Consider the following 12,895-nt stretch of genomic DNA (forward strand, 5'->3'; position numbering starts at 1 on the left):
TCAGCCATTCCCCAATCGATGGGCATCTACTCATTTTCCAGTTCTTTGCCACCACGAAAAGAGGCGTTACAAACAATTTTTGTTGGTCCTTTCCCCTCCTTTATGGTTTTCTGGGATACAGACCCAGTGTGGTACTGCTGGATCAAAGGGCATGCAGTTTTATAAGTCTCGGGACATCATTCCAAATTGCTTTCCAGAATGGTTGGATCATTTTGTGAAAGATTTCAAAAGCCAAATGGAGAATTTTACATTTGATCTTGGAAGAATAGAAAGCCACTGGAATTGCTGAAGTCAGGAGATGACACAGTCAGACCTGAGCATTAGGAAGATTAATTTGATGAGTGAATAGAGAATTGACTGGAGTTAGGAGTGATTTGAGGCAGGGAGAACAGCCAAGGCCATTGCAGACATGGGGTGATGAAGGCAGGCACTCGGGTGGCAGCTGTGCCAGAGGAGACACTTCTACTCACTTGTCAAATGATCTAAGTTGATAGCTGTCAGGGATGATTGAATCAAGTGAAATATTTAGAAGGATGAGGGGACTGAGCATCCTTGTAGGCAGAAGAGAAACAGGAGCAAGGGAGAGAGTGAAAATTAATGAGACAGTGGGGATTACAGTAAGGATAAGTAGTTGGAGTATATGGAATGAGATGGGATTGGATGGTCAGAGGATTTGTATGATTGTGGGGACGATGTCTGAGTGATGTAACATGAGATGCAGGGGAGAATAGAAGAGGGAGTAATTGGTGAAAAGCCTCCATTTTTTTTCTTGGGGAGACATGAGCCTAGGTTTTCAGCTTAAGAGGGAGGAAGAAGGAGAAGCCATGGTCAAGTACTTGCAGGTACCTAGTGTAATTTCTCCTTGAACACAGAAATGACCTTAGTGATGTCAAGTAGCTTCTTGCAATTTGAATCTCCTAGGGTGCTGAATTACAATCAGTTGAATAAAGCCTCCCAGAGCTCTTTTATATAAGACCTTTTCATCAAATCAGCCAAGGGTGACATAGGAACAAGAGGGCACCTTGTCTGTGTCTGTCTGAGAGTGTGGCTCGATTACTGTCTGAGAATGGAGCTCTATAGCAGCCTGCCAGCCAGGGCTCTCCAAGCTCGTTAAATAAATCTAGGCTCTAATGCTGTATTTTAAAATCCAGTGGCATTTGGAAAGACCACAAATAAAAGTGATAGCATCATAGGATTTTAACTTTGAAGAGGCATTAGAAACTACCCAGTCCCATCTCATTAAAATTTTTTTCTCCTTTCCTCCTCTAATTTTTAAATTCTGAACTTAAATAATAGTCAATGAAAATACCAATAAGATTTACACACATAGAGAAAAACATAAGAAGACATTTGCATCAATTTTTGTATCATACCACTTGCTTTATAATGAATTGTGGGAAAGTATAAAAAATAATATAAAAATAAAAATATAATGACTTTTACTTTCAAAATGGTTTTGATTCTATGTTTTCAGTCCTTCTTAGTCTGTTTGATGAATTCATCTGATGCCTGCTCCCCCCACCTCTTCTTTCATGTTTGTACATTTTTCTCAAGCACCTCACTTTTTAATTACTATTAAAGTTTTTTATTTTCAAAATATATGCATAGATAATTTTCAACAATCACCCTTACAAAACCTTATGTTCCATTTTTTTTCCCTTCCTGCCCCCACCTCCTCCCCTAGAGGGCAAGTAATCCAATATCTGCTAAACATGTGCAATCCTTCTATTCATATTTCCACAATTATCTTACTGCACAAGAAAACTCTGATCAAAAAGGGAAAAAAAAAGAGAGAAACAAAACAAAATGCAAGCAAACAACAAAAAGAGTTAAAATACTATGTTGTGATCCACATTCAGTTCCCACAGTCCTCTCCTTGGGTGTAGATGGCTTTCTTCATCACAAGACCATTCCAATGGCCAGTTCCAACTGGCTCTAAATCACTTCATTGTTGAAGAGAGCCATGTCCATCAGAATTGATCATTGAATAGTCTTGTTGCTGTGTACAATGCTCCCTTTATTCTGCTCACTTCACTCGGCATCAGTTCATGTAAGTCTCTCCAGGCTTCTCTGAAATCATCCTGCTCGTCATTTCTTACAGAGCAATAACATTCCATAATATTCATATACCATAACTTGTTTAGCCATTCCCCAGCTGATGGGCAGCCACTCAGTTTCCCATTTCTTGCCACTAAAAAAGGCTGCCACAAACATTTTTGCACATGTGGGTCCCTTTCCCTCCTTTAAGATCTCTTTGGGATATAATCCCATTTAAATTCATTTCTAAGTAGAAATAGATCTAAAGGTCTGGCACAGTTTGATAACTCTTTGGGCATAATTCCAAGTTTCATTCCAGAATGGTTGGATCAATTCACAACTCCACCAATGAATGTATTAGTGTCCAGTTTTCTCACATCCCTTTCAATATTTATCATTATCTTTTCCTGTCATTTTAGCCAATGACCTTATCTGAGTATAGGATGTTTGATGTGAGTCAATTATTATTAGTCATTGACTATTATGTCTTGTGAACCTAATCTATTCCCCCGATCAGCAACTCTATTTCTTAGCCAGAAGTACCCTATTTTTAAAGGTAACACCTTTCCACACCTGTCTTTGTACTATTGAATTTCCTTTTTCTTAGCTTCTTTTAAGATAATCAGAACAATCTCTGTTCCTCTGTTTTTCTTATTAAAATCCCTCAATAGTCTTTGAATCCATTAAGGTCCTGAAAGGACTCATCACCTCACTAGAAAAATATCATGCTGCCCTTCCAGTTGCTCAAATAAATTTGCCTTTAAGTATCTTTGGATTTTTTGTATATATCTTAAAAGTTCCTTCCCAGCTGTTTTTCTAATCAGAAATATTCGCAAGTCCTCTACTTCAATAAGAGCAGCTAGGTAGTACCATAGTGCACAGAGTTCCAAACCTGGAGTTAAGGGGACTTATCTTCCTGAGTTCAAATCCAGCCTCAGACACTGATTAGCTGTGTAACCCTGGAAAAATCACTTAACCCCATTTCCCTCAGTTTCCTCATCTGTAAAATGAGCTGGAGAAGGAAATGGCAGATCATGTCAATATTTCTGCCAAGAAAACCCCGAATGGAATCACAAAGAGTTGGACATGACTGAAAAATGAATTAACAACTTTTCTATAAATGACCTTTTTCCTCTCTGTAAGATTACACTCAGTATTGCAGGGTAAACTATTCTTGATTGTAAACCTATTTCTTTTGCCTTTGGAGTATGATATTCCCGGATCTTCTCTGTTTTATGGTAGAAATTGCCAGCCCTAAAGTACTTCTGATTGTAGCTCCTCTATACTTGAATTGCTTCTTTCTAAATACTTGCATTATATTTTCTTTGGTGTAGGAGGTCTGGATTTAGACTATGACATCCCTGGACCTTTTTCTTTTGTTTTTATATTATCTTTTCAGGAGATAGATTCCTTCCTTATCTTTTTACTTCTTCACTGGGTTCTAACATATAGAGGCAGTTTTTTTTTTTTAATTAATGAGTTCTTAAAATAAAGTATTCAGGATATTTTTAAGGTTTTTGGAAAGCCCAATAATTCTTACGTTATCTTTCTGACACATTTTTTAGATCAGTTGTTTCATTTCCTTCTTTTGTTTTTCATATTTCTCAGAGTTAATGATTTCTATTTCATCTGTTTGGTTTTCAGGGAATCCATTTATTTAAAGTTTACCATTTTTTTCTTGCATTTATTCCAATTCTTTCCTCTGGATTTTTTTTTAACTCTTGTTTTATTTATTCTAGGTATTTATGTTGTCCTTGTGGAAAATCTATTTTTCCCCTTTGAGTTGTTGCAGTTGTTATGGAGTTAGATATACAATAATTCTTGATAATGGTTGAAGTCTTCTTTGATTTACTATTTCTTTAGCTTTAGTTTCCTGAACTGGGGATTTGTTACAGGGCCATGTTCTGCTGTGCTTTTGGAAGGGGTATTCATTCTGGCTTAATCTCACTCATGGCCCTGTAAGTATCTGTCTCTGACCTTTGTGATATGGAGTTAGGACCCTTGGAGGTCAGAGGTCTTAGAGTTCAGGTGCTAGATCTTCTGAACTCTCTGTAGCATCTTAAGACAGAGCACTAATGACCTCAGGAGCTCTAGGTGCCTGGGGTGACTTGACCTAGATTCCTCCTTGCTCTTTTGGTTACTGCCCTTTTTCAGTCTTCTAAGACCTTCATCTTAGAGCTTTTGGATTGGACTGTGGCTTTTTTTTTTTAACTTCCTGGGAGCTTTACTGGGAAATAGTGAATCTTCATGTCCCAGTTTCTACAGAGTAACACGGTTTAAAAAAATAATAGCTTTTTATTTTCAAAATACATCAAAGATAGTTTTCAACATTCATCCTTGCAAAACCTTGTTTCAAATTTTTCTCCCTCTCTTCCCTCATCCCCTCCTCTAGGCAGCAAGTAATCCAATCTATGTTGAACATGTATAATCTTTCTATACATATTTCCACATTTATTATGCTGCCCAAGAAAAATCATATAAAAAAGGAAAAAATGAGAAAACAACTAAAAGCAAGCAAATAACAACAAAAAAGTAAAAATACTATGTTGTGATCCACATTCAATCCCCTAGTCCTCTTTCTGAGTGAGATGACTCTATCACAGAATCATTGGAATTGACCTGAATCACCTCATTGTTGAAAAGAGCCATGTCCATCAGAATTGATCATCACATAATCTTGTTGCCTTGTACAATGTTCTCTCGGTTCTGCTCACTTCACTTAGCTTCAGTTCATGTCAGTCTCTCCAGGCCTTTCTGAAATCATCCTGCTGATTGTTTTTTGCAGAACAATAATACTCCATAATATTCATATATCATATCATATTCAGCCATTCCCTAACTGATGGGCATCCACTTGGTGTCTACTTTCTTGCTACTACAAAAAGGGCTGCTACAAACATTGTGCACATTTGTGCTCCTTTAAGAACTCTTTGGAATATAGACCTCGTAGAGACACTGCTGGATCAAAGGGTGTGCCCCATTTAATAACTCTTTGGGCATAGCTCCAAATTGTTCTCCAGAATGGTTGTATCAATTCACAACTCCACTAACAATGCATTAGTGTCCCAGTTTTCCCATAAACCCTTCAACATTTATTATCTTTTCCTGTCATCTTAGCCAATCTGAGAGGTGTGTAATGGTAACTCAGAGTTGTCTTAATTTGCATTTCTCTGATCAACAGTGATTTAGAACATTTTTTTTCATATGACTAGAAATGGTTTTAATATCTTCATCAGAAAATTGTCTGTTCATGTTCTTTGATCATTTATTAGTTGGAGAATGGCTTGAATTCTTATAAATTTGACTCAATTTTCTACATATTTTAGAAATGAGGCCTTTATCAGAACCTTTAAATATAAAAATGATTTCCCAATTTATTGCTTCCCTTCTGATCTTGTCTGCATTAGTTTTGTTTGTACAAAACATTTTTAATTTAATATAATCAAAATTTTCTATTTTGTGATCAATAATCTCTAGTTCTTCTTTGGTCACAAATTCCTTCCTCCTCCACAGATCTGAGAGGCAGACTATCTTTCTAACTCCCAATTTGCTTATGTTATGATCCTTTATGTCTAAATCATGAACCTATTTTGACCTTATCTTGGTATAGGGTGTAAGATGTTAGTCAGTGCCTAGTTTCTGCATACTATTTTCCAATTTTCCCAGCAATTTTTATCAGATAGTGAATTCTTATCCCAGAAACTGGAATCTCAGGGTTTATCAAACACTAGATTACTATAGCCATTGACTATTGTGTCTTGTAAACCTAAACTGATTATACTGATAGACTACTCTATTTCTTAGCTAGTACGAAATGGTTTTGATGACTGCTGCTTTATAATATAGTTTTAGATCTGGTACAGCTAAGCCACCTTCAATTGCATTTTTTGTCATTAACTCCACTGAAATTTTTGATGGTTTGTTCTTCCCGATGAACTTTGTTATTATTTTTTCTAGCTCTGTAAAGTGATTTCTTGGCAGTTTGATTGATATGACACTGAATAAGTGGATTAATTTAAATAGAATTGTCATTTTTATTATATGAGCTCAGCTTACCCATGAGCACTTGATATTCTTCCAATTTTTTAGATCTGACTTTATTTGTGTGAAAAGTGTTTTGTAATTATGTTCATATAGTTCCTGACTTGTCTTGGCAGATAGATTCCCAAATATTTTATATATCTATTTTAAATGGAATTCCTCTTTCTGTCTCTTGTTGCTGAACTTTGTTGATAACATATAAAAATGCTAATGATTTATGTGGATCTATTTTATATCCTGCAACTTTGATAAAGTTGTTAGATGTCTCTAGTAGTTTTTTAGTTGATTCTCTAGAAATCTGTAAGTATATCATCATATCATCTGCAAAGAGTGATAATATAGTTTCCTCATTACCTACTGTAATTCTTTCATTTCTTTTTCTTCTTTTATTGCTAAAGCTAATATTTATAACACAATATTGAATAGTAATGGTGATAGTTTTTCCCCCTGGTCTTAATGGAATGCTTCTAGTTTATCCCCATTATGTATGATACTTGTTGGTAATTTTAGATAGATGTTAATGATCATTTTAAGAAAAACTCCCATATTCCTTCTCTAGTGTTTTTAATAAGAATAGGTATTAGATTTTGTCAAATGCTTTTTTTGCATCTATTAAGATAATCATATGATTTGTTAGTTTGATTATTGATATAGTCAATTATGCTAATAGTTTTCCTAATATTGAACCATCCCTTTATTCCTCTTATAAATCCTACTACATGGTGTATTATCCTAGTGATAACTTGCTGTAATCTCTGCTAATGTTTTATTTACAATTTTTGCCTCAATATTCATTAAGGAAATTGGTCTATAATTTTCTTTCTCTGTTTTGACCCTTCCTAGTTTAGGTATCAGCACTATATTTGTGTCACAAAAAGAATTTGGTAGGACTCCTTCTTTCCTTATTTTTCCAAATGGCTTGCTGTTTGGAAATCCTATAATTTTAAAAATACTGATTTTCATAATAGTGGGGCTAGATTGCACCCACAAAGAGAAAAATGTCTCACTATCTTGATTTAAAACAAATCTTCCAAGCATCATTTTTAATTTCTGCAACAATTTGATAAAGGTTATATGAAATTTGGATAGTTCAAGGAAGTCTTTTCAAAGTGTATTGATAGTGTTGGTACGATTCAGTTTTCCTTTTAATAATGACAAGAAGTGAAATCATTTCCTTTAAAAAATAAATTGTTTATTGGGTTTAGAGATATTTACCTAGGAGTAAACATCCTTACTTTTCAGGATGTTTGCTTGGGTAGGATGATGTTGTGATGATGTCCAAATATAAAGTAAAAGAGGAGAATCAAGATACTTCTTCAGTATCCAAAGAACAAATTTGGAATTCAAAAGACCTGATTAGAGTTCCAAGAGCCATCCACTAGGGGAAATTGTGAGTTGCACAGTTAGCTTAGGATGAAACGAGCACATCTGCCCAAGATGCCAGTGGGGGAAAGTCACCTATCAGGTCATTCTTAAACTGATGAATTTTTCAGTAATTGAACTTAATTAAGCAAACCTCACCAGGGATCTTTAATCAAGGCTAGGTGGCCATTTTTCCAGAGGGAATTTTGATTCAGGTTAGGGCTAGACTAAGTGGTATCAATGGTCCCTTAGTCAATGTTTCTGTGAGTGTGCTCTCCCAATGATTGCGATGGGACCTGGTGCAGAGTAAGCTCTTTGTAAATGGAAATGTGTGATGGAACACACAGGACTGAAAAGTTTAAATCCAGGAGGTCTTAGGAGTCACTGAGTCCAACCAATTCATTTTACACATGAAGAAACTGAGGCACAAAGAACTTTAAAAAATCCATTGTACAACACAGTCCCCTTAGCTAAGGGCATAGGTTGTGGTGCCAAATATCCTTATGGAGACTGAATTGGGATCCCAGGAGCTTAACTGAATGACTATGCATTTGCTTTTCTGGGCTTTTAAGTTAAACATGGAACTAGAAAAAATAGCAAAGTTCACTTGGATTCTCATTGTGTTTTGAATTTCATTACTGAAACTTCTCTATTACTCTAATTTTAATTGTTTTATCAAACACCATTACAAAAATAAATTCTTTAGCTTAAGGAATCAATGTTTCTTTTTCATAATTTAATGGCTGGCTGTCCCTTATGAATGTCTCATGGCGTGAGAGGTGCGCTCTGCATCCAGCCAGCCTCGTTAACATTTCTAAACTCTTTTATTGCAGTTGGGTCTCCAAGCCAACAAATTGCCTGGTTTTCAAAGCAGGTAAATGGATTTCCACATTCAACTCCAAACTCTCAGTTCCTCTTCTATAAAGGATGCATTTTATATCATAGCATGATTTTCCAATGATTTTTGCAGAGTTAAATGATCATCCAGTTTTCCGATTTCCATGCTTTAGACGTGGAAGCTGGCTGTGAGGAAAGATTTTGGATTGGATTGTTAGAATTGAGACCAGGGAAAAAAACAAGAGATATTTCCAGAAGACTATCTCAGGGCAACAACCTTCCTTTTCCTTATCTGTAGCTGTGTAGATATTGCTAATAACTTACAATAGACAAAGATGTATTTCAGGTATTCATCTAAAATGGATATTAATCATGATTGGATAGATAAATGCCTCACTGTAAAGGATAGGAACTCTGGAGGGACTTCTGGCTCTCTACATCTGACCTTGATACCAGCCTGTGATACTAGATTTTAGAAGGAGTATCAGCCTTATGTAATTTCCCAGAGTTGGAAAAATGAAGAGTAAAAAATGGAAGTTTTAAAGAAATTAGGTTCAAAAATAGATAAAGAACTAGTATAGAGAACAGTATTGGGACATCTAGATGGCACTGGAGAAGAGCATCAATTGGTAGAAGATATATGTGCTGGAAGAATCAGTCAATTAGAAACACTCAACTAACAAGTGCAGGTAGCTCAGGGGGGTGGGCTGGAACTGATGCCCAGAATTCATAATAACAATAATAAACAAACAGTAACAACAATAATGGCTGATAATTATTTAATGCTTTATTGTTTATAGGAAACTCCATCTATGATACTATTCAGTCCTCACAAAAAATACTGTGAGGCTTTTTAAAAATTTGCTTTTTGTTTTTCATGGTTTTTCCTTTTTGTTCTTATTCTTCTTTTACAACAAGACTAATATAGAAATATGTTTAACCTGATTGCTTGCTGTCTTGGGAAAGAATAAGGGAAGGAAGGGAGGGAGGAAAATTTGGAACTCAAAGTCTTACAATGATGAATATTGAAAATTATCCTTACATGTAATTGGAAAAAATACTATTAAGTGCAAAAAAAAAGGACTCAAAAGAAAACTACTGGTCCCTCAAGTCAGTGTTGCTATAAGTTTGTTCCCAATGCTTGCCACATTACCTGGTGTAGAGTAGGCATTTTGTAAATGTTACTGTGAGGTAGGTGATGCTAATATTATCATCCTCACTTTACAGATGAAGAAAGAGAGTAAGGAAAGTTTAACCAAGTGGAGCTGAGATTTGAATCTAAATCCTTCTTATTCCAGATCCAAATGTTCTTTGAAAAATATCTTTTATTTATGCTTCTTAAAAGCATTACTGTCACTTACCAGTAATTCCCAACCCATGATGAGTACTCTCTTGAAACAAGTACAGTTAAGCCAAACAAATTAACACCTTGTATCTGAAAATGGACAGCTCATGTTGTATTAGAAATGTCATAGCTTAGAATCAGTCTATCACTTCAGGCTGAGAGGCAAGTAGCACCCTATACCCCCATCATCTGAAGTCATAATTGTTCACTTCATCTGTCAACCTTGGAATCTTTTGCTATTATTTTCCTTTAATTATGGGTCATGGGATATGCTGGATCTTCTTCTCTGACTGTACATCAGTTCATATAAGTCTCCTCACAGATTTTTTTCTGAATCCAATAATCTTTCTATATGTGTGTATGCATATATATATATATATATATGTATATATATATATATATATGGGGTTGCATATATGTATATACATACATATATGCAACCCCCCTTTTTTCTAAAGTTTCAGTTTCCAAGGAGCTTATTCTGGGGGAGAGGGGACAACATGTAAACTTATTTAAGGAAGAGGGAGAGGAAGTGAATACTAATAACTAAGGGTATTAAGAAAGATTTCCCAGAAGGGATGGAATATAAGATGAGCTTTGAAGAAAGCTAGAGAGAGATTAAGAGATAGAAAAGAAAAAGGGAGGGCATTTCAAACATGGGGGACAGTTTATGCAAGAGCATAGTGTCTAGGGATGGAATTCCAAGTTTGGGGGAAAACAAATATTTCAGAGTTGTTAGAAGGGATCTTTTCCTCTCTCCCTTCCTTCCTTTATCCTTTCCCAAGACAGCAAGCAATCAGGTTAAACATATTTCTATATTAGTCTTGTTATAAAAGAAGAATAAGAACCAAAAGGAAAAACCATGAAAAACAAAAAGCAAATTTTTAAAAAGCTTCACAATATTTTTTGTGGACTGAATAGTGTCATAGATAGAGTTTCCTATAAATAGTAAAGCATTAAATAATTATCAATTGTCTGAAGGGAAACAATGGTAGTCTGTACCCAGATTACGCCAAGATATTTTATTCTAGAAGCAATAGGAAGCCTTTGAAGTTTTTTTGGATCAAGAATCTTCTATTTTAGGGGAATGATTTTGGCAACTGTGCAGAGGACAAGTTGGAGATGGGAGAGTGTGAAAGTTTTAAGTCCAAATAAGAAATTTGCAATAGACCAGATGAAAGGTAATCAAACTAGGGTGGTAGGCATATGAGTGGAGAGAAGGTGGAAGACACAAGAAATGTTGTGAAGAGAGAATTGATTAGACTCAGCAACTGATTAGACATTGGCAGGTGGAGTTGAGAGGAAGGAGTCAAGGATGACTTGGAATGATCAGCAAGATCAAGAACCTGAGGAACTGGAAGATTGTGATGACCTCAGCAGAAATAAGGAGTAGGTTTAGGATTAAGAAAATAAGATGTCTTTTGGATATGTTGAATTTGAAATGTCTATAGGACATTCAAATAGAGATTCTGACATTGAGAGTTAATAATGTGTGACTGGAACTCAAGAGACAGATTAGAATTGATCTATAAATCTGGAGTCATCTGCCCAGAGATGATCACTGAACTCAGGGGTATTGGTGAGATCACTGAGAGAATGATGACTATATAGAGAAAAGAAAGCCCCAAACAGATTTTAGAAGCAGAATAAGCATAGATGGACATTCAAAAAGGAGACTGAGAAACCTTAGCCAGGTAAGAAGATGACCAAGAGAGAGCACAGGGAAGAGGAAATGATGGAGGAAGAGATGGTCAGTACTGCCAAATGCTGAAAAGAGGTCAAGAAGGATTGCAATTAGCACATAGGGGATCATTGGTAGCCTTGGAGAGAGAGCAGCTTCAATTGAGAGGTAAACCTCAAAAAAGGCTACGTCAAAGAGGTAGCATTTGACCAGGGCTTTGAATGAACTTTAAATAAAATTAATAATATGAAAATGAAGTGAATAAAATGTCAACTGGTGGATAGAGTTCTATACTTGCAGTCAGGAAAACCTGAGTTCAAATCTGGGCTCAGACATTTGCTAATTAGTAATCCTGGCCAGGTCACTTACTTCCACTGCTCTAGTCCCTTCATCAATTAAACAGAAATAATCGTGCACCTAGGCTTGTTATGTATCAAATAAGATAACCTATATAATTTACTTTGAAAATCTTTAGAGATATAAATGTTAAATATTAGAGGGGAGATGTTATAGGAACAAGCCACCCAATGAAAAAAAGGCCTGGTAACAGGACAGTTTATTGCCAACAGAGAAATAGTTTGGTGAGAGATGGGCTAATGGGGAGAATTTGTAGCAATAAAGAGGGTCAGTAGAAGACCATGTTTGCCAAAGAAAGGGGTTTGATTTTTACTGAGGAGGCAATGGGGAGCCATGGAAGCCCAGGAGCAGGGACATCCCATGATTGTCAATTAACTAACATTTATTAAATGGACAGAGAGGGGATGCAGTGGATAGGTCACTGGGCCTGGGATCAGGAAGTCTCATCTTCCTGAATTCAAATCCAGTCTTAGGTTCTTACTAGCTGTGTGACTCTGGGCAAGTCACTGCACCCTGTTTGCCTCAGCTCCCTCATCTGTAAGATGAACTGGAGAAGGAAAAGGCAAAGCACTCAGTGTCTTTGCCAAGAAAATGCTAAATTGGGTCATGAAGAGACAAGACACAATGGAAAGACAAATGCCGGGTACTTTGTTAGGTCTGGAGGTACAAAAACAAAAACAGTAGTCCCCTCCCTCAAGGGGCCTACATACTATCAACTAGATGAAAACTTCTTTTTTTCATTTTTTTATTAAAGCTTTTTATTTTCAAGACCTGAATATTTTTTCAACAATGACCCTTGCAAAACCTTGTGTTCCAATTTTTCCCTCTTTCTCCCCAATATATTAATATATATATATATTTTAACATGTTTAACATATATTGGATTACTTGATATTTAGGGGAAGGGGTGGGGGAAGAGAAAAGGAAATTTGGAACACAAGGTTTTGCAAGGGTCAATGTTGAAAAATTATACTTACACATATATGTTTTGAAAATAAAAAGCTTCAATAAAAATAAAAATATATGTTAAATACAATATATTATACATATTTATACAATTTAAAGGAGAACTTCTTAACCTGGGGTTATAAACTTTTTAAAAATCTTAATTACTGTATTTCAATAAAATTAGTTTTCTTGGTAATCCTATGTATTTTATTTGATGGGTTGAAAAACATTTTTTGAGGCGGGTCCATAGTTTTCACCAGACCACCAAACAGTTCTAGGCCACAAAA

This window comes from Antechinus flavipes, chromosome 2 (assembly GCF_016432865.1).
Source record: "Antechinus flavipes isolate AdamAnt ecotype Samford, QLD, Australia chromosome 2, AdamAnt_v2, whole genome shotgun sequence".
Lineage (NCBI taxonomy): Eukaryota > Metazoa > Chordata > Mammalia > Dasyuromorphia > Dasyuridae > Antechinus > Antechinus flavipes.